This window comes from Schistocerca serialis, chromosome 5 (assembly GCF_023864345.2).
Source record: "Schistocerca serialis cubense isolate TAMUIC-IGC-003099 chromosome 5, iqSchSeri2.2, whole genome shotgun sequence".
NCBI lineage: Eukaryota > Metazoa > Arthropoda > Insecta > Orthoptera > Acrididae > Schistocerca > Schistocerca serialis.
The window spans coordinates 659429469-659453481 of NC_064642.1; the positions used below are offsets into that span (position 1 = coordinate 659429469).

Genomic DNA, 24013 nt, shown 5'->3' on the forward strand with positions numbered 1-24013 from the left:
GAGAAGAATGCGCTAGCAAATTTAGCTTTTCTTCCTTTCGTGGACAACATTTCGTTTAAAGTAGTAAGAATACTCTGTAAATTTCAAGTAAAAGTAATTTTCCGTCCACCACCTAAGATTGCAGATCTTTCGGAGTCGGTGAAGGACGATTTTTTCCGTCGAAGGCCGGAACTTGAAAAAAAATAGTAGAGACTACACACGCTGTGAAGGAACACTGCACTCGCCTTTTGCAACGAAGCAAGTCCGCTATTGCGGAATACTGTATTGCCACTGCACATTCAGTGATATATGATAAAATTGAGATTCTGAAAACAGCAACATGTTTTTGCTACTACACTATCAAACAATCTGTGAAAATACGTCTGGCTGAAAATCTGAAGAATCGTGATAGTGGCTAGCACTGGGACAGTGCACGGAACCCCATCATCTCCGCGATTTGTTTTAATCCTAGACGTCAGAGTGCGCCAACGGCAGCGGCGAGCGCTAACACAATGACCTGGTAGAGTCCGCGGTCCCACCAGCAAAGGCCATACCACAGGAAAGTGTGGCCCGTCTGTCAGTTGGAATTTTGGGGCATGCGCGGAATACTCGCGCCGCACTTAATAGGACAGAACGAAGCAAGTCGTCGTCAGTATTCGATGCCCCACCTGAACACCTGAAGATGACTGGCAGGTGCCCAGTCGAAATACCTTACAATTAATTCAACGACGACCACCTGCAAGGCCGAAATTGTTTGAACATTCAGTTTGCCGCGAAACTTTCAAAATTTATACAAGTCCTTGAATGACTCCCAGTAGCCGAACATAACTATTTCCAGCCAATGATCGGTTCGGTTGGACCAGAAGACCAGTCCATGTAAACATAGCCCACAGAATAATGGAGCCATAACGAACTTGCAAACTGCCTTATTGACAACTTGGGTCCGTGGCTTCGTGAGTTCTGCGCGCTACTCGAACTTTACCATCAGTTCTTACTAGGGTCCAACCTATATTGTCACGACACCAGGAAAGGCGCTGCAGGGCATGTCATGTTTTTAACAAAGATACTCGCGTCGGTCAACTGCTGCCGCAGCCCATTAGCGCCGTATTTCGCCGCACTGTCCTAACACATACTTTCGTCGTACGTCCCACACTGATTTAAGCGGTTACTTCGCTTAGTACGTGCCTGTTCTCGGTCGTCAAGTGAAGACCACTGGGACTGCGTTGTCCGTGGTGAGAGGTAGAGCCAGAAATTTGGCTTTCTCCGCACACTGTTGAGACTGTGGATCTCGGAGTACTGAACTCCCTAACGATTTCCGAAATGAAACTGTAATCGGTACTATCCGGCGTATCATAAAACGTCCAAAGGACTAAACGGAAGGACTGGACCTTAGAGTGGGGGGAGCACTCACCTTTTATTGTTCATAATATTTATTAAAGTCAGTCAACAGATAACAGATGTCATAATCTTCGAGCGAGAGAAATTTGTACATGAAACCGATCAGTTATCTTTTGATAGCAAAGCACGTATAAACTTTTCAGATGAGAAAGGTAATAACTTTTTATAAAAAAAAAAAAAAGAATGAACGCCTAAAGGGCTACAGTAAATTACCTCACAGTTTTAAAACCTTGCCAAACATATTCATTTAAAAGAAAGAATAACCTTACACATGAACTGTGAATAACAGTATTTTGCAGTAACAAATAGTGAAGAAATAATATTTTTAATAATAAACTCACAGTCAGATAACATTTATACATAAAGCCTATCAGTTGGCTTTAGTTACTAACATATGTATAACAACTTTTGAAATGAGACAGGTAATACCTTCTTATAGAAAACAGAAAAAACTGCACCGCCAAAGGGCTCTCGTAAGTTCACTTACTGATAGTTTTAAAACCTTGCCCAAATATATTCGTTTAAAAGAAAATGTAGCCTTACATACGGACTCCCAACTAGACAGGCCATAATCTACATCAGACACATCTCTTACTAATAGTTTCCAGCTTACGGCATCTGCCAAGTGCGGACATGAACGTCCTACGGAGCGGTCAACACGGCCCACACCAGGTTTTGCCGCTCGGATCCGATTTATCGGACCGACCGAGGGTGCGGTGTACAGTAGGTGCATCCCATTTCACCTCCCGGGTGCTCCTCCCCCACAAACGGTTAATTCAGAGGGCTGTTATTGGGTCCACCTGGGTCTTAACGGAAGGTTCAGTTCCGTCAGATTCAAGAACAACCGAGAACCCGTAGGTGTAGCCGGACCCACCACCTAATCGCAGATGTAGAACAAGTTGTCAACAATTATAGTCCAAGAAATAGCGTGTGCTGACGCAGCAACAACATGATACAACCAAATGTTTCAAACAGTGCTATGTTAACAAAACCAAAATCATCCACTTAAAACAACTTTAAATAAAAATGCGTAGCAGGCAGTATTGCAAGAGTTAAAAGAAATTGCGACTGCTAAATTTAGCTTACAAGTATCAAGTAAACACACTCAGGCCTGAGATATTTTAAGTGAGCTATTGAGCTCTCTTCAGCACGTGTTGCTCCCCAAAAAACAAATAAAATATTTTACCTTTACGATAACTGAGCCCTTGGTGAGCGCAGACATTCAAACAGCAGCACAAATGTCTCACGGAGTTAGGGTACTTTGCTATACCAAACAGTTCAAGGGCAACGATCTTGCCGCAGTGGATATTCCGGTTCCCGTCAGATCACCGAAGTTAAGCGCAGTCTGGCTTGACTAGCACTTGGATGGGTGACCATGTGGGACGCCGTGTTCTGTTGCCCTTTTCCGGGGTGCACTCAGCCTCGTGATGCCAATTGAGGAGTAGCGGCTCCGGTCAAAGAAAACGATCGTAACGACCGGGAGAGCGGTGTGCTGACCACACGCCCTTTCTATCCGAATCCTCAGCTGATGATGACCCGGCGGTCGGATGGTCCCGATGGGTTAAACTAAACACTCAGTTTTGAGACATTATACAGAATAAGCCCCACGGCTTGGGTGGTAAGGCAGAATGCCGACGCTACTAGACACCAAACAACAAGAGTTCCATCAAACTGGTGCAACAAATTGCGTAGAGTCCGACAACAACATGGAACTGAAAAGTTCTGTCATTAATATTGTTCAAGTAAGAGCGCAGGGTGTTGCATATGGTTCCAGTCCATAAGAAAAGTTAGCCTGTATTATGATTATCATTGCAACTGAAATTATAAGTTTTAGCGAGGTAGCCACAGAAAATAAAGCAGACCAAGACAGAGAGAGGTGATTTGCTTCAGAACTGGAATGTTATCAACGACTGCTGATATCTATCATACTAAAATAAAATATATTGCCTTTACACGCTTCTCACACGACACAAATTGAAAAGGTTTATATCAAACAACTTACATAGCGAAGTGAGTCACCACCATTTAATTACAAAACTACATTTCAACGATAGTGCAAATTTAAAAGATCCTGCTATAATCTCAGATGAAATATTTTCTTCTAATGCATCACCTAATAGAAAGGACCTGCAAATATAGAGGCGTTTTACTCAGCGTAAGCCCAATGCACCCAAATCTCGGAAGCCAACATCATGTAATAAAAAAAGAGAACATAACTGGATGACGACTTGGCCATTTGTGAAGGGATTTTAAGGTCCGCAAGTTCTCTTTTCAACACTCTTAACAGTGGTCAATCGTCCAATAACCCATGGACAATTAAACCTTAGCTGGTCATCTGTGAACAGTACTTCCAGTTTTTTTACCTTTAACTCTTTAGAAAGAATATTCATTCTTAGCATCCTGAGGTTTAATCGGGTTTTGTATTAGTAACGTACTAAAAAAAAAAAACGCCGTGACACACTGGAGAATGACTCAAACTTTATATTGTATTTTCTTCAATACGTAGCGAGTACTGCAACTTGCCAGTCCAGTATTTTGAACTGAATGTTTGCTAACCACGAATCCAACAGCGTGAATTTGTTTATTCATTTACTTTATATTTATTTTACACATTTGGCAAATGGCCAGCGAGTGTTTTCATCCGTATTTCAATAAAACAAGCCATCGCTGCCTGTCAAAATTAATTTTAATTTTCTGCATGGCGCATTCGACGGCCGACACCGATGGTAGATACATATGAATACAGACCATTTCCTCCCACTGACGCAATTATTTGCAAAATCCTGGGTTACATCACAGTTCCCGTTACAAATTCTGGCCGCCTTTATCGCGACGGAAAGCACTAAATAGCGTGTGAAGTGGTGCGAAGGAATTGCTTACATTACATTGTTAGGACGTTCAGTTGCATCTTAGTATGGGCATGAAATGTTTCTTTCTCTGACGTTGAAAAATAATAGCACTACTTTGGCGTAAACACTTCTTAAGAAGATCTTTGTTTCTAATTATATGTTTGGATGTTTCATCTGCCTTTTGAGTCAACTGATTCATCCTGCCCCTGTTTCCTCTCCTCTGTTTATCTACCCATTACAGAGTTCCACATAAACCCTGCAACACCGTTTGTTATTTAAATCACAGTCTTTGTCTTCAACTCATTTCTCACCTTCTGCGGCTCCATCTGGTATCAATGAGGTAATTCTCTTATAGCCAGCACATATTGTATTATACTATCATTTCTAGTTAACGTTTTCCATTTGTCGTCCTTTCGCAGAAAGAGCCTTGTCATTTCTTATTGGTGCACCTAATTTTCAGCATACATTTGTCATGCAACATATCAAATGCATATGTTTCAATCTTTTTTTGGTATCTATACCGCCAACGATTCACTTGCATGCCTGGGTATTCTAAGAAATTTCATTCTGAGATTGAAGACTTTGTTCGATAGAAGTAGTCTTACTTTGGCGAGAAATGTTCTGTTCGGCTGAGCTGTGCTTCTTATGTCATTCTTCCTTCGTTTAATTATTCTACTTACAAGGCAGCAAAAGTATGCCAATTAGTCTACTATTTTGTGCCTCATTTTGGTACCTATTTGGTGGCTGATATCATTTCTGCTGTTCCTTAAACCTTTCATCATCGTTTGGTATAGTCTCAGTCAATACTTTGTGCTGAATCTTGATTGATTTCTGGTGTAATTTTAAGTAATTTTTATGTTGTAGTGCCAAACCGAACCTCCAAACTGAATGTGATGTCAATTGTCTCAATCTGCCTTAATATCAGAGCTTACACACTACGTATCACACAGAATTGACAATTCTGATATAGCTGATCAGTTACAATCTCAAATCTAACATGTGTAATAAAAGCTACAGTGCCTCCCTCCGTTCTCCTCCCCAAAAAGTGAACCTTTCGTAGCTGGGCAGATTATGATCTGATAAATACATAATAGGTGCAACCCCATCACAGGGGTGTAACAATAAAATGGGAAAGGACTGTAGCAATACCACCTCACACAGCTATCCTCTTGACAGCAAGTAGAGTAACGACGATAGTATGTTAATGGAGAGGTTATCATACTTTATTTCATCTCCAGCATGAGCGAGGAATTGGAAGAATGAAAATTAATTCTAGTGGGAGAACAAGAATGTAGTAATGCACAATAAAATACTGTCGCCTGCCCAGAATGTGCTAAGTAATTTCCACCAAAACGTAAGATATTTAGATGTTAATGAACTGCGGACTTGAACTTAACTTCAACAAGAAAAATACTTGTAACTGAATAACAATACAGTAGCTGACACTAGAAAAGTAGAAAGTCATAAATTATTCGACATCCTGGCAGATATTGTAGAAACAAACTATTTTATACTAACGTATACTCTGCACATTACGTAAGTAAAGAAAAGCGATTATTCCACTAAGCCATTTTCCTGGGGAAAGCACTAATTAGAACGTCAGCGGTAGACCAGAATCTGTAATTAAGTTAAACAGTACATTCAAAATACACTCCTGGAAATGGAAAAAAGAACACCGGTATGTCAGACCCACCATACTTGCTCCGGACACTGCGAGAGGGCTGTACAAGCAATGATCACACGCACGGCACAGCGGACACACCAGGAACCGCGGTGTTGGCCGTCGAATGGCGCTAGCTGCGCAGCATTTGTGCACCAGCGCCGTCAGTGTCAGCCAGTTTGCCGTGGCATACGGAGCTCCATCGCAGTCTTTAACACTGGTAGCATGCCGCGACAGCGTGGACGTGAACCGTATGTGCAGTTGACGGACTTTGAGCGAGGGCGTATAGTGGGCATGCGGGAGGCCGGGTGGACGTACCGCCGAATTGCTCAACACGTGGGGCGTGAGGTCTCCACAGTACATCGATGTTGTCGCCAGTGGTCGGCAGAAGGTGCACGTGCCCGTCGACCTGGGACCGGACCGCAGCGACGCACGGATGCACGCCAGGACCGTAGGATCCTACGCACTGCCGTAGGGGACCGCACCGCCACTTCCCAGCAAATTAGGGACACTGTTGCTCCTGGGGTACCGGCGAGGACCATTCGCAACCGTCTCCATGAAGCTGGGCTACGGTCCCGCACACCGTTAGGCCGTCTTCCGCTCACGCCCCAACATCGTGCAGCCCGCCTCCAGTGGTGTCGCGACAGGCGTGAATGGAGGGACGAATGGAGACGTGTCGTCTTCAGCGATGAGAGTCGCTTCTGCCTTGGTGCCAATGATGGTCGTATGCGTGTTTGGCGCCGTGCAGGTGAGCGCCACAATCAGGACTGCATACGACCGAGGCACACAGGGCCAACACCCGGCATCATGGTGTGGGGAGCGATCTCCTACACTGGCCGTACACCACTGGTGATCGTCGAGGGGACACTGAATAATGCACGGTACATCCAAACCGTCATCGAACCCATCGTTCTACCATTCCTAGACCGGCAAGGGAACTTGTTGTTCCAACAGGACAATGCACGTCCGCATGTATCCCGTGCCACCAACGTGCTCTAGAAGGTGTAAGTCAACTACCCTGGGCAACAAGAGCTCCGGATCTGTCCCCCATTGAGCATGTTTGGGACTTGATGAAGCGTCGTCTCACGCGGTCTGCACGTCCAGCATGAACGCTGGTCCAACTGAGGCGCCAGGTGGAAATGGCATGGCAAGCCGTTCCACAGGACTACATCCAGCATCTCTACGATCGTCTCCATGGGAGAATAGCAGCCTGCATTGCTGCGAAAGGTGGATATACACTGTACTAGTGCCGACATTGTGCATGCTCTGTTGCCTGTGTCTATGTGCCTGTGGTTCTGTCAGTGTGATCATGTGACGCCAGGAATGTGTCAATAAAGTTTCCCCTTCCTGGGACAATGAATTCACGGTGTTCTTATTTCAATTTGCAGGAGTGTAGTTACCAAGTACTTCTTTCAACTACCACAAACATAAGTTATACACGTCTATTGATGAGTGTTTGTATTGCACAAGATATACAAGTGGGAACTCTGAATTGTTTATGGTTTAAAATAAGTATTTCAGACCTATCTCTTAATTGCACACGAATTTCGAGAGTAAATACGGGAACATTTCATAAAATTCCACTGTTAATGATACTCTAATTATACATGTGGAGAAACTGGAACTGTTCTGTTAATAACTTCCTATGACATACACAATCAGGAACAGAAACTAACATCGCACGTAATGCAAACACAAACACACACACACACACACACACACACACACACACACACACACACAAGTGTGTGTGTGTTTTTGTGAGTTAGAATGTGTGTCTGTAGATGTAATGTTAGTTTCTGTTCTTGCTTGTGTTTGTCATAGGAAGTTATTAACATAACAGTTCCAGGTTGTCCACATTGATAATTAGAGTATCATTAAGTTAACAGTGAAACATTTATATCTGTAATTTTTATACTTAGTGAAATGATTTTCATAATTATTTTATTATGAAGTGAGATTAGTAGCTTTCAGTACAACATGGAGCACTTTGAACAAAATAATACTTTGAATAGCAAAGCAATAGTTCCAAAACGCTATTTACAGCTTCTTCAAATATTTTAAACATTTTATGGCTGTGAGCTCAGCAACCGTATATGGAATTATATAAACTGCCAACTGGTTGCAGACAATAAAAAAAAAAAACACATTAAACTGGTTTCCATAGTTCTAAGACTATCTTCATCAGAATTGTAAAAGTTACCTAGAAAAATGTACAAGGTATAGATAATATACATAAAATAGATACATATGTCACAATTCTCAAATAAAACCCGATAACTGTACTTGCATGAAATCACATGAATACCTTAAAACTTGAGCAACAGTGCTCTCGTCTAACGACATGTTTGTGTTCCATGAGCCAAGAATAAAAATCATAATAAAAAAGAGAGTTGTCAAACAATGATAAAGCAATGCTTACAAGTAGCGCGCAAGTTAACTGCCGTAACTGGGTAAGACTGGCACATACACACCACAAGAGGCATCAGACTAAGCGGCATCTTAGCCGACACTGCCATGGGATGGAGACAACGATTAGTAGTGCCATTAAATAACAAATGGCCGACAAATCTCTGCGTTAAGAGCAAAACACATGGCTGTAGGTGTACACTAGTAACATATACTACCCAGATAATAGGCAATGTGACAGTTTGCAAGGATAGTAACTCAGCCTTTTTGCGGGTACATTTAAACAAGAAACAAACTGACAATGACAGTTGGATAAGGAAAACTGACATTCCCGACGCTACTGTGAGGAAAAATTCTAAAATCAGGCAATTCTAAGTAACCGCTTTGAACCTGGAACTCAATTTTAAGTACGCAACAATAACACTGGTCAACAGCCATTTTGCATCTGGGATGTGATACAACAACTAGCATGTATATTTGAGTGTAGAATGCTAATACACCTTACAAAATGTTGTACCACTTACCATTTTTGAGTTTTTAAAGTTTTTTTTATATTTTTCGTGTTCAGTATTTCGCTTTTTTCTGTTCTTCTGTTAAGAAGGCATATGAACTGTAATTTCATTGTCCTGTTGGTGATCAAGATAAAAATTTGCACCTCATATTGCCTGCATAGCCTGTACTACAACCTTAACCGAGTGGCTGAAAGGAAAACGCCGAGGGAAACGCCGAGCCATGCCATTCGCTGTTCCGATGGTGTGGTGTGAACCTAATGACCAATATTCACACCGTTACTTCCCTCTTACAAATATTTCGGGACATTCAAGCAAAACTAGACATAAAATAAAGTATCCAAATGTATTTTCAGTGCATTTGCCAGTGCCCCATGATGAGGGGTTGCCTGTTCCTGTCTGTAACTTGGTAGCCACGGAACCAGACACCATGTCAGGTGAATCGGAAGATGTTGAACATATAGGAGAGTACTGCCCTCAATATCATGACGCATCGCGTCAGCTCCTTAATCAGAAGGAATTGAACGATTTGGTTCGCGATCTAAAACTTTCGAAACAGCAAGGTGAACTCTTGGGGTCGAGACTGCAACAACGGAACCTTCTTGCTCCAGGGACAATAATTTCCTGTTTCAGATCAAGAGGTGCTTCCTTCGCTCAGTATTTCGATATCCAGAATTCAATATGTGTAAGTAGAGATGTCAATCGACTGATGATGCAGCTAGGTGTACAACATAATCCACAGGAGTGGCAACTATTTATTGACTGCAGTGAAACCAGCTTGAAAGCAGTACTAGTGCATAATGGCAATGCATTTCCATCCGTACCTTTCGCTTACGCAGTAGACATGAAAGAAACTAATGAAACCATGGCTTTACTGCTAGTGGCAGTCAAATATAAGGATCATGAATGGCAGCTTTGCTGTGATTTAAAAGTTGTTGCACTCCTTACAGTTTTACAGGCTGGATTCGCGGAATACTGCTGCTTTTTGTGCCTTTGGGAGTGCCGTGACACCAAGATCCACCATACAGTCAAGGAATGGCCTATAAGGAAGTCATATGTTCCTGGAAACGTGAGAACAATACGTCATTGGTTGAGCCCGATAAAATGATTTTGCCTCCCCTTCACATGACGCTGGGTCTTATTAAGAACTTTGTAAAAGCTCTAGATAAAGCAGGTGATGCTTTCAATCACTTAAAAGAAAAGTTTCCCAAATTAAATGAGGCAAAGCTGAAAGAGGGTATATTTGTTGGACCACAAATCAGAAAATTGCTGAAAGTTCCAACCTTTGATACCAAACTCACAGATATGCAATTAGCTGTTTCGTCTTGTTTTAAAGAAATTGCGAAGGCCTTTTTGGGTAACAGAAAAGACAAAAACTATGTTACCATTGTGAAAGACCCGTTGGATGACTGTAAAAACATGGGGTGTAGAATGTCGCTTAAAATTCACTTTTTACATTCTCACCTTGATTTCCTCCCGGAAAATTTGGGAGCCGTAAGAGATGAGCATGGCGAACGTTTTCACCAAGACATTCTTCCCATGGAACTCAGTTACCAAGGTCATTGGAATCCTTCGATGGTGGGTGACTCTTGCTGGGGTCTAGTTAGGGAGAGTGATGAAACGAGAAACGAAAGAAGAGCTATGTCGTCTCATTTTTCAAAAACCAAAGACGATTAAAGATGAAAATATCTTCTGAACTAATTTGGGCCTTTTATTGGCATCATGCCCATATATACATACAAAATAGTATTGATTTCAAACGTTCTAAATGTGTATTTTGGTTTGATTTAATTGTGCCAATTTTTGCTATTACCATTTTTTTCTGCTGTGTATCTAGCAAATGTTACATCATAGAGAAAAACAGAGCCTACCAGTGTAGTTAGCACTCCAAAATTAGGTAAATCCATCCATTTACAAACTAGATGCAGAAAAAAATGTTTAAATTTGTTAACTAGTGTAATTGTGCGTTAAGAATGAAACCATCTTTAAGAGAGAGGTGTTTGAAAATTTAAAATTCTTCAAGGGTATAGAATCTTGGACCGTTTTCCTCTGAGTGTATGATACTTGCATTTCCTTGTGATTAACAAGTGGTCGGAAAAGGATGTATTATGAACATTAGTAGCCTTTTCACTCTAAATCTTACAGATATAGCTCGCCCTGTTTGTCCTATGAAATAGACTGGGCGAGAGTCACGTACAATTTTATAAACTCCTGACGTTTGCGAATAAGAATGTGTTGAATCCAAATTGCGAAGAAGATTACTTTTTAGAGAATTATCGGTGGAAAAAGCTATTTTGCCATTACATTGGGTTAGCAGAAGACACTGTATTTTAAAAAGTTTCCAGCTGCTGCCTTAGGCGCATTTCATATTCTAGATATGTTGACGAGATACTGATTATTTATAGAGGAGCGAATAACGAGACAGATCACCTATTCAAATTTTTTAACGAACTTCAAGAAAAAAATTATCACCTGCAAGCCTGAAAACGAATTTGGCAATTACGCTATTTTCGCTAACTCCGACAGTAGTAGATGATAAAATTTCCTGTAATATCTTGTTTAAAGAAACTTGCATTGATCAAATAGTACCTTCGACTTCAACACAGCCCCAGTCTCATAAAAAGCCTTCTTTCCTTCAGCTGTCCATAGAGTTCTTTCTATTCTATTTTCCAATAAGAATCTTAAAGAAGAAATACATTTCATCAAACCTGCTGCATTGCATAATACCTACGAACAGAACATAGTAAGAAACCTTTTCAATGATAAAACGAAGAACAGTATTACCACTCTGGGCGTTTCCATTATTAACCGAAACGATAGTATATAATTTATTTTAATACCATTTCTTGGACCAGTCTCTTACAGAATACAGCGTCTTCTGCAAAACAAATATGACTGGAAAGTGTCTTTTTCTACCGATAATTCTCTATAAAGTAATCTTATTCGCAATTTGGATTCAACGCGGTCTCATTTGCAAAATTCAGGAGTTTATAAAATCGTCTGTAACTCTTGCCCAGTCTATTATATAGGACAAACAGAGCGAGCTACATCTGTAAGATTAAGAGAACATCTTAAAGGAAAAAAGGCTACTAATATTCGTAACACATGCTTTGCCGAGCACTTGTTAATCACAGGGCATAAACCCAAAGAAGAGCTAACTGTCAGTGTCCTACACTCCGAGAAAAAAGGTCTCAGACTCGATATCCCTGAAAAATAGGAATTCTTAACGAACAATTACAGGTGCATAACAAAAACTGCTTTCAAATGTTGTAGCTGTTACTTTGAATGGCCTGATTTTCGAATTTTTCCTCACAGCACCGTAGGGAATGTCGGTTTCCCTTACCCAATTGTCATTGTCAGATTTTTACTTTATTTAAAACTACCTGTAAAAAGGCCGACTCACTATTTTGGGAAACTTTCATATTGTGAGTTATCTGTAACTATGTTGCTGATATATACCTACAGTAATATAATTTTGGTCTTGCTTGTTAAGAAGTTTGGTTAAAAGATGGTACAACTAATCCTCGTGTCCATCTCATGGCAGTGTCGTTTAGTCGCCTCTTGTGCTGTATATGTGGCGGTCTTCACTGGCGACAGCAGTTAATTTATGCCGATACTTACAATCACGGTTTTATCACTCTATGATAACAGTCTGCATTTTTAATTATGAGTTTTGTTCTTGACTCACGGAACACGAACATGTCATTTGACGAGAGCACTGTTGCTGACGTTTTAAAGTTGTTATGTGATTTCATGTAAGTACAGTCTTCTGGTTTTATTTGGTAATTATCACATATGTACCTATTTTATAGACACATTATCTGTACCATACATACTTTTCTAGTTAACCTTTGTCGATCTGGTGAAGATAGTCTTAGAACTATCGAAACTTGGTTCGTATGGTTTTTCTTTTAAAAAAAAAACCTTTACAACCATTTGGCTGACTATTACATTTTATATAATTTCTTCAAATGATTTCATTTTCTCATGTCAATATATTCACTTCTTTTTAAAGCTGTGACAATTTGTGGAATCTGAATAGGAGACTAATAAGGCTAGTGAGGGTAATCAGGGTGTGTGACAAACTGTTACGCTTTAACACATATGTTATGAAATCTTCAGTAGATACTGGTTTATGCGTAAAAGTACAACGCTAAACATTGCTTTGTGTTAAGGTTAACGCGGATATTGTCTTCTGTGCTAATGAAGCGAGACAGTACGATGCATTTGAGACTCTTCATGCAAAGCGCTCTATTGTTTCCTCTTGTCGTCGTTTTTCTACAATTTAAAGCAAACCAATAAATGCCATGTTGCCGCCACTGATAATGGTTTACGTCCAAGGCACTTTTAATTGTTTCTTCCAGTAACTCTGGTCCCTCTGAGCATTCCAGATGTTTGCATTTCAAGGCTAGCCACAGACTTTTTTTACTCACAAACATTTAGCACTCTAACTCACGCCTGTCTAAATTTTTTATTCATGCCAAAGCCTTTTTGTTGTTGGAAGACCGACCTCCATCTTTTTTTCTAACTACAAACAATATTTTAGTCCCTATGCAGAAACCAGTTAAAACTATTATTCTAGTATGCGTACAATACAGATGTACATGGATTTAAAATGATACTCACACAATATTAAGACATTACATATTTTTAAAACATTTATGTATCTTAAAGTCAAATAAATTAATGAATTAATGATTACAGCTATTATGCAATCGATACGCTACAAAGCCTTTTCAATAGTTGCAGGAGCATCAGACTGGTTTAGGTTTTGCTCATGTAATGTTGACTAATTAGGAGTTGCTACTTCAATACTATGGTGAACGGCTGAAAGAAATTGTAAACTTCGGTCTTTATATTTTTCCCATGGAAATTTTGCTATACTGTACTGATAGATGATAACAGTCTCTGGGTAAAAAATTCCTGAAGTAAAACAGCCCTTCATTCGCAAATCCAGCTTCGAATAATCAAAAGGACTTTCGGTTTTTTTAAGCTATAAGACATCCAAACGAACCTCACCCTGTTTATTTGGAACACTGCGGCACATCACTTTCCTTGCAGATATGTCGTGAATGTTTTCTCTGTTAGACAGTTTGCATGCCGTAAGCCAATGGATGATGTTTTGGATCCCGGGTCGTAGCGTTGAGACCACATCTCATCTACACAGATGGCGTTATTTGGTCATTTGGTAACTCAACCTAGTATCGGTCCAGCATGTTTGGACAACGTTCCATTCTGTAACTTTTGGGCCTCGTATAAGCATCTGTGAAATCCGTCTCACACACGCTTTGCGGCAACAGAGGTTGAGTACCATCTTGTGTGAGAGACTGCAGCCATTATTCAGCTGTGAAAACAATTTCCTGTTCTTGGTCCATCGATATCGTGAATACCTCACTACGTGGCTTTCTGGTGCAATTCCGAGTTCGTGCGTGCCTTGATGAATAAACCGATATATTGTTTCAACGTAGATTTGGCGAAAAGACCATGAAGATAATATTAGGGACACGGTCCCTTACAAAACATCATTCTTCCAAAGCACCATTCGGCACTGGAAAAGGATAGGGGAGCAGACAGTGCTGCACGACACTGAATCCACCATACAGTGTTAAGTGGCCTGGTGATTCTAGTTGTAGATGTGGATGAGTTGATCCAGACACTTTTCATTTTGAGGAAGGCATCTAAATACTGTCGACAAAGGCGTGTTTCCTCTTCCACCTTCTTCTCATCACTAAGAAAATGCCTTACTCATCGCCTCACATTACTCACGTCCGTCTTAAAGTCACAACACACCCTTAACGTGCGTCAATAGATTTCTCTTGCCGCAGTTTCTTGAGCAGTTGGATTTAAATGAGGCTTTAATACACTCCTGGAAATTGAAATAAGAACACCGTGAATTCATTGTCCCAGGAAGGGGAAACTTTATTGACACATTCCTGGCGTCAGATACATCACATGATCACACTGACAGAACCACAGGCACATAGACACAGGCAACAGAGCATGCACAATGTCGGCACTAGTACAGTGTATATCCACCTTTCGCAGCAATGCAGGCTGCTATTCTCCCATGGAGACGATCGTAGAGATGCTGGATGTAGTCCTGTGGAACGGCTTGCCATGTCATTTCCACCTGGCGCCTCAGTTGGACCAGCGTTCGTGCTGGACGTGCAGACCGCGTGAGACGACGCTTAATCCAGTCCCAAACATGCTCAATGGGGGACAGATCCGGAGATCTTGCTGCCCAGGGTAGTTGACGTACACCTTCTAGAGCACGTTGGGTGGCACGGGATACATGCGGACGTGCATTGTCCTGTTGGAACAGCAAGTTCCCTTGCCGGTCTAGGAATGGTAGAACGATGGGTTCGATGACGGTTTGGATGTACCGTGCACTATTCAGTGTCCCCTCGACGATCACCAGTGGTGTACGGCCAGTGTAGGAGATCGCTCCCCACACCATGATGCTGGGTGTTGGCCCTGTGTGCCTCGGTCGTATGCAGTCCTGATTGTGGCGCTCACCTGCACGGCGCCAAACACGCATACGACCATCATTGGCACCAAGGCAGAAGCGACTCTCATCGCTGAAGACGACACGTCTCCATTCGTCCCTCCATCCACGCCTGTCGCGACACCACTGGAGGCGGGCTGCACGATGTTGGGGCGTGAGCGGAAGACGGCCTAACGGTGTGCGGGACCGTAGCCCAGCTTCATGGAGACGGTTGCGAATGGTCCTCGCCGATACCCCAGGAGCAACAGTGTCCGTAATTTGTTGGGAAGTGGCGGTGCGGTCCCCTACGGCACTGCGTAGGATCCTACGGTCTTGGCGTGCATCCGTGCGTCGCTGCGGTCCGGTCCCAGGTCGACGGGCACGTGCACCTTCCGCCGACCACTGGCGACAACATCGATGTACTGTGGAGACCTCACGCCCCACGTGTTGAGCAATTCGGCGGTACGTCCACTCGGCCTCCCGCATGCCCACTATACGCCCTCGCTCAAAGTCCGTCAACTGCACATACGGTTCACGTCCACGCTGTCGCGGCATGCTACCAGTGTTAAGGACTGCGATGGTGCTCCGTATGCCACGCAAACTGGCTGACACTGACGGCGGCGGTGCACAAATGCTGCGCAGCTAGCGCCATTCGACGGCCAACACCGCGGTTCCTGGTGTGTCCGCTGTGCCGTGCGTGTGATCATTGCTTGTACAGCTCTCTCGCAGTGTCCGGAGCAAGTATGGTGGGTCTGACACACCGGTGTCAATGTGTTCTTTTTTCCATTTCCAGGTGTGTATATACACAGCCCGATATTAGACGCCAAATGGGTAGATCCTGTCCCAGGTCAAAGAAGAATACACAGGACGTTAGCTGCAAGAAATAAAATTCAGTAATCCGGCATCTTCGTTAAGCTCGGAAAAAATCCAACATATATTCTGAGAAATCTTTTGTCTAAAAACAAGAAATACAATTGATTAGAAAAATGCTAATTAAATCGATTGCCTTAGCTGCAAGACCTGTGTTGTTGATATATATGATTAGTGACAGCTGAAAATGTGTGCGCGACTGGGACTTTTACTTTTTTGTTCGATGTTGTTCGTTACATTTCTTCGGTGCGGATGTCCCATGACAACTGTTCAAATTCAGCGTTGACCCATTGACTCAGTTTTTTATTGCAAAGGGCAGCTACCCCTCTCATAGAAAACGCTGAGCTACCGTGCCGGCAAGGACTCGAACCCGGGACCTCCTACTTACATGGCAGACGCTCTATCCATCTCAGCCACCAAGGGCACGGAGGATAGTGCGACTGCAGGGACTTATCCCTTACCCGGGTCCCGTGAAACCCACACTCGCAACTGTCCACAACCTACATTCGTAGTGTTCCTAATAGATATTTGCCCGTTCATTCATTACTCGCGCCAGCGTAAGCTGCTGAGTCCCGTAAGAGTTCGGGAAAAGAGTGCGCATTGGAACAGAAGAAGGTCAAAGGCCTGGTAGCAATTATCTATATGAAGATGGTGTCTGTTCCCGAAAGAACACTTTGCCCGAACTCTTACGGGTTTTGTCAGATTAGTCTGGCGCGAGTAATGAGATTAGAAAAACATTAGACGCAGCTTTGAATGACGTACGAAACCGCGCACTGCATACGAGGTGCTGATTGAGGATACCATTCCACTTCTCGGGTATTTGGAACATTTTCTATTGAAAAATTTTTAAGGCTATAAACAGTTGTAATTTTTTTCCCACTTTCGATCACAGATGCCAGAATCATGTCATGGCCATAGAAATGTAGAATCTGCCTTCTACTACTTCTTCATTTCTCAATCGGCTGTACATGACTTCTAGCATAGTTCAAAGGCGCGTAAAATTTTTATCTAATCTGTTTTACATGTAGTTTTAGAAAAATCATTTCACAAGATATTTCACAGCTCTTTTCATTTTGTTTTTATTTTGACATGCTGTTCGGGTAAAATGGTTTTTCTGACATCTCATTACGTTTTCTAGCGTCATCTGTCCCCGAAATTTCCTGAATTTACTATATGATTCGAAGGTGATCATTTTCACAGAAATATCGCACCAATGGAACTCTTTATGCTCGGAGCAGCTACGCCTGGATGATATGAATGTTTTGATACCTCATTTGACATCCTAGTCCTTTCTGTTCTCGAAACATCCTAAATTTATTCCCTGAAGGAAGCATTTTCATCGAGCAATATCAAATCAACGCAGCTTTTTTCTCAGTGTTGGTCGGCCATGAAGGAATTAACATTTTGACATTATAAGCAGCTGCTCACAAAATATATCAATTTTTCGTCAAATGACTAATTAAGTTTCTCACAACTACTTTCAGCCAGTTGCATATGTTTTTACAGAGCTAGACCTGGCGCTGGTCGATTTGATACTTCATTTGTCCGTTCACCACTCCCCGTTTGGCAATAAAAACTCAAACAAAAATGTTCCATAAAAGCCGACTAAGTTTTTATTAATTCCCCTGATAACTTTTTTGTGTAAAACTAGACCTCGTGCTGGTTATTTTGATACCACATTTGTCCTTTTTCCATCCTTTGTCTGGCTGTGAAAATTCAAAAATGGTTCAAATGGCTCTGAGCACTATGGGACTTAACTTCTGAGGTCATCAGCCCCTTAGAACTTAGAACTACTTCAACCTACCTAACCTAAGCACGTCACACACATCCATGCCCGAGGCAGGATTCGAACCTGCGACAGTAGCGGTCGCGCGGTTCCAGACTGTAGCGCCTAGAATGTGAAAATCCGAACACTACTACTCTGTGTAGTTTCCTCTCGAATCACTTGTTAGTTAGTTCTTGATTATCTCGGTTTTCTTCAAGAAAATAATACATGTTATGCAAAATTAGACCTCACACTGACCAATTTCCGGCCTCATTTTTTCATTTTCTAATTTTATTTCGCTTAAACGTTTGGGACACAGAAATCTTCCCTCAAATCACTAATTAAATTTGTAGTAATTACTCTACTTATTTTAAAGCAAATAACCGGTTTTGGGGAAAAAAACTGCAGCTCATGCTGGTCAGTTTGATGCCAAATGTCCATTTCGCACTCTGCGAATAGCTATGAAAATTCTGATGAAAATCTATTTTGTAATTTATAGTCACATTATTTTTCACTACGTTGAGACATCTGAGCAAAAAGCAGGCTGTCGGTTCGGAATGACGCTCGTACATGGAAAGGGTCTTCATTCCCAGAAGAGGCCGCAGGAGTTCGTTAGACGGTGCAGTGGTCAGCGGGAAATGTTGGGAATGTTCGCGAAGGCGGCGGCAGGGCGAAAGCGACAGTGAGGCGAGGCGCGAGCTGCGCAGTAGTTGCGCGCCAGAGTATGACGCTGGCTGGTGTTTACAAGTTTTAATCACATTCCAAAGCCTGCCGCCAACTACGCGCCGGCGTTGCTGTATGGCGCCTGGCGTGAAGGCAACCGGGCGCTCGCCGGCCTGCATACCAACTGGTCCAGGGTGTGAGGCGCGGTGAGGTTTCAACTGCGAGTCGCACCACAGCGCACCGGAAATTTTCGGCAATTCTGCCACGTTCTTCTTTTTTTCCCCTTTTTGTTTTTTGCCGCTCAACCGCTCGGTCGTTGTTTCTAGCACTCTGCGCCACAATTGGCGTGTAATATTTCCTGCGCTCTGTGGTGTGTCTCATCCTGGTTGACAATCTGTTACCTTCCTGCCTGTGTCTGTATCTGTGTTGTGTGTGTGTGTGTGTGTGCTATAAACAGTAAAGAGCGCACATCTATATGACTTCTTCCGTAATTGCTCGGTGTCCGATTTGACGTAAACATTACATTTTTGCTTCCGCCGTAATTTAACATTTTATTTATATGGATGGCTTAGAACTCAGTAAAAATGTGTAGCTATAAAGAGGGACGATAGCTGGTGGTAAGTTGCGTTCCAAAAATGAACAGCATAGAGACAGAAGTGATGACACATTCTGCAGAACCTGACAATCATTTTGCAGGACAATGCTCAAGCACGTACAGTGCAAGCTGTTACTGACTTGTTTGACTGATGGGGCTGCTAAGTGCTATGCCACCAACTGCACTCCCCTGACTTAAGCCCTCCGATTTCTAAAATGAAGGAAACACTTCACGCCATTCGATTATGAACTGCTACAAATTCGTCGGACAATAGACCGCGCCGCTCGAACTGTCAATACAACTGGCACTGCTAAGAGTATCCCACGACTTCCACATCGCTGGCAGCGGGTTATACACGATGATGGTGACCACTTTGAAGGTCAGTAAAACTTTCAAACACGTATCTATTTTGTACATATATTCCCAGTGCAGTTCAGTACTTCATTAGTTACTCCATCTACCGATCTAATTGTCATCATTCTTCTGTGGCACCACATTTCAGAAGCTTATATTCTGAACTGTTTCATTTCTGAACATTTCAGAAAAGACTTCCTAACACATAAATTTATTCACATGAAACTATAGGGTGCCAGAGACCTTTTCACATCTTATACATCTATGGTGTATACATGCAGACTGAAGCAATGAACGAATATTTATATCAATGTCGGATTTGGAACCTGCATGTCCTGCTTAGAGCTAGATACACTAACCACTACGCCATCCTGGCATGTTGGATTTGAATAACTGCGCAGGCTACTCTAGCACGCTTCCTTTCTCAATCCATTTTTATCAGGTATGAACATATTCCTTTTTTCCGGAAATGCTTTTCATGTTGTAGCCAGTCTGCACTTTATAACTTCTCTACTTTGGTCGGTTATTATGCTGCTCAAACACCAAAACTCATAGGTCACTTTTAGTGCTTCATTTCTTAATCGAATTCTGACAGAGTTACTTGATTTAATTCGAATTGTTTCCAGTGCTTCTGTTATACTTCTGTTGATCTGCATCTTATAACCTCTTTTCAAGACACTGTCCTCTCCCTAAAACTTATCCTCCAACTCCTTTCCCTTTTCTGACAGAATCACATTGTCATCAACCAACCTCAGAATTATATCTTTTCCTTGAACTTCCCTTTTTTCTTGACTTCCTTTACAGCTTGCTTAATGTACAGACTGAATAACATTGGTGAAGGTCTCAACGCTATCTCACCTCCAGGCTCTGACAGCCCTTCATATAAAGAAACAGCCCCATTACGTTGTACAAGATATTATAATGCCTTTACATATATAGGTCGGTTGCTTATTTCCCTCAGAACTTTTTTAATTGGATATAGCAATGAAAGAACTTGGTAAAGTTTTGAAGAAATGTATTACATTTGTCGTTCAACTCATCTGTGTGGTGGGCCCCTTGTCAAGATATCCCATTGCGATTGGCTTTAAATGTCTCCATTTCTAGTAAATTCATGTTCCTAAATTATTTGTGTACTAATTTTGGATGTGACTGATCTGATGTCTCAGAGTATTACTACATGTGCATCATGGTCTGACAGTCTGTTACACATTTTTCTCACACAACACCAATTAAGTAAAGAGAGCTACAGAATGTTGCCTTACCCAGCTTTCTGCCTTATCCAGATGGGTTAATCTAGGATATTAGAGGCAGCACTAAGCCCAAGAGCGAAGAATAGGACCAAATGCAATGCCTAAATTATATTTTATTTTGGACTCCAACGTCTGCTCAAGGATACGGGCTGACGTTTCAAACTACTGACTTTTTGTGGTTGGTGAAGCTGTGAAAATAAGTCTCTGGAGCATTAATTTCAATGGAGACGGTGTCTAACCATGTAACACGCCTAGAAGCGGACGCTTGACAAAGAAATCTCATAGAGGAACACTGAAAATAATTTATCACTTGATATGCACGGTTGGTCTTCAATTGATGATGGCCTGCCCATGCAAGTGGAATCTCTGACTGCAGAAGGCGGCATCCCCGTACCGGCCATCTCCATAATGCCATTACTACACAGTGAAGTCGGTTTGGTGTTGTCCTCTGTGATTACTAATGACATCCTCATCAGTTTTACAAAGGGCGGACCTAGCCCCAGATAACACACGTTGAGACAGAAAGGTTGTATAAGGGTCCGATTTTGACGCGAAAGGATAACAGGGAACCTTTTGGTCCTTAGTACGGGTAATGTTTTGCTGTTCTTCATTCCTGAGACTTGATGCAGCTCTCCATGCTTTGCCCTGTACAAGCCTATTCACCTCTGAATATCTACTGCAGCCTACATACGTTTGTACCTGCTTAGTTAATTCACATCTAAGTCCCCGTCGGCAGTTTTTACATCCTACGCTTATTTCCATTACCAATCCGACTGTCCATTGATACCTCAGGATTTGTCCTGTCCAGGATATGTCCTGTCAACCGTTCCCTTGCTTTTTTCAGGTTATGCTACAAATTTATTTTTCCCCAATCTTACTCAGTACCTTCTGCTTAGTTATTCAATCTGCCCACCTAATCTTCAGCATTCATCTGTAGCACCATATTTTAAAAGCTTGTCTGAACTACTTAGCGTCCAAATCTCACTTCCGTACAGGGCTACGCACCAGACAGAATAGATTTCATAACAATTAAGTTTATGTTAGATGCGTACAAGTGTTATTTTTAACACAGATTTCTTTCATTCTGTTTTCTGTACGCATTTTATATCTTTTCTAGTTCGGCCGTCGTCTATTATTTTGCCATGCAAATGACAAAACTCACATCCCACTTTAAATGTTTTGTTTCCCAATCTAAAACTGTCACCAGAACCTGATTTTTTTCCACAGCATTTGGTTACTTTGGTTTTATTTTTGATGACGTTCATCTTATAATCTCTTTTCAAAATGCGGTTAATTTGTTCAACTGCATTTCCAAGTCTTTTGCTCTCTGTCTGACAGAATTACAGTGTCATCGGCAAACATCCGAGTTTTATATGTACGAAGACAGTAACTTGTTCTCGAAAGAACAGTTACTGTTGATGACCGTGCAGCTTTTCCCTGGAATAAATGATGATTAACTGACAACGTCAGGTGCCGACAGGTGTTGCTGATATACCTCGATGTGGACAGCTGAAAATGTGTGCCCCGACCGGGAGTCGAAGCCGGGATCTCCTGGGCAAATGTCTATAAAGTACAATACATATGTATAATTGTGGACAGTTGGGAGTGTGAGTCTCACGGGAAGCGTGCAATGGATAAGTCCCTGCAGCCGCGCTATTCATCTGTGTCCTCGGTGGCTCAGATGGATAGAGCGTCTGTCATGTAAGCAGGAGATCCCGGGTTCGAGTCCCGGCCGGGGCACACCTTTTCAGCTGTCCACATCGAGGTATGTCAACAACACCTGTCGGCAGCTGAGGTTGTCAGTTAATCATCATTTATCCGAGTTTTATTTCTTTTCCCTGAACTTTAATTCCCTTCTGAGTTTCTCTTTGGTCCTAATTAATGCTTGTCCGGTGTACTGTCGGAATTACATCGGAGTTGGGTACGGCTTTCCCTCATTCCTTTCTCAATTATTGGTTATTTTTCGTATCTTTCATCTGCTGTAACTGCAGCCTGGTTTCTGCACAACTTACAAAGAACTATCGTTTCCTGTATTGTATCACTGCTACCTTCCAAAAGTAAAAGAGGTTAATCCTGTCAACATTATCAAAACATTCTCTAAATCTGCAGTTGCTATAAACGCTTCCCCTTCCTCAGTCTAACTTCTGAGGTAGATTGAAGGGCCAGTGTTGTCTCATTTGTTCTTGCAATTCTCTGAAACTCGAATTGGTATTTCCCGAAGTCGGATACCATCAAATTTCCATTTATCTATCAGTATCCGAGTCAGTAGTTTGCAACTATGATTCACTAAACTGCTGGCTCTGTAGTATTTACACCTATCAGCGCCTGGGATCTTTGAAATTTGAACCATTACATCCTTCTTGAACTCTCTCACGTATCTTGCACACCAAATACAATATTGATGACGGTTGGCATGATCACTTTGAAGATAACAGCTATACAAGGTTTGACAATATGCAAAAATTAAAATAGTCTGCAGTCGCAAGTATTTGCTTTATTCAGTTACTGGTTTATATCGTAATAATCGTCTTCAAATTGATCTGAAAAATGAATTCCATTGTGGTGAGTTAACAACATTGTAAGTCGTAGAGTTGATTCAAATTCACTGAGAAGCAACTAACAAGCACATACCTGTCTCGTTTTAGTTAATAAATAAATGAAACAAAATTTATAAATTGGCTTCGTCTCATGATATGCAAACATTAAAAAACTTGCAGTAAACACTCATGGCCTGCAACTTAAGGCCGTCATAAGCACACTGTGCTTGCAGCTACGATACAAAAAGCCACTGTTTGTAATGACGTGTTACATCGCCAGAGATGCTGTCTTTCACATCCTATATGAGGCAAATAGTATAAGTTAAAATTTAACTAAAAAGAGATACATTCCAATTCTGTGTTCACACTAAAATGTTAATTACAATTATAAACGCTAGCTCTGAAGCAGGTGTCTGCGACGTATGTAGCACATCATGAAGTTAACTGAAACCACCACTCCGTCTTCAGGCGGCAAGTGGCCCATCGGGACCATCCGACCGCCGCATCATCCTCCGTTGAGGATGCGGATAGGAGGGGCGTAGGGTCAGCACACCGCTCTCCCGGTCGTTATGATGGTTTTCTTTGACCGGAGCCGCTACTATTCGGTCGAGTAGCTCCTCAATTGGCATCACGGGGCTGAGTGCACCCAGAAAATGGCAACAGCGCATGCCGGGTGGATGGTCACCCATCC

General features: G+C 42.0%; 1 non-coding gene and 1 pseudogene across 1 annotated transcript; both read left to right on the forward strand.

Moving 5' to 3' along the window:
- The first annotated feature begins 2660 nt into the window (after positions 1-2660).
- Positions 2661-2778, forward strand: LOC126482952 (5S ribosomal RNA; annotated as a pseudogene).
- Positions 2779-22451: 19673 nt separating this feature from the next.
- Positions 22452-22525, forward strand: Trnat-ugu (transfer RNA threonine (anticodon UGU)). Its single transcript has one exon. It is a non-coding gene; the product is annotated as a tRNA-Thr (tRNA).
- The last annotated feature ends 1488 nt before the right edge of the window (positions 22526-24013 follow it).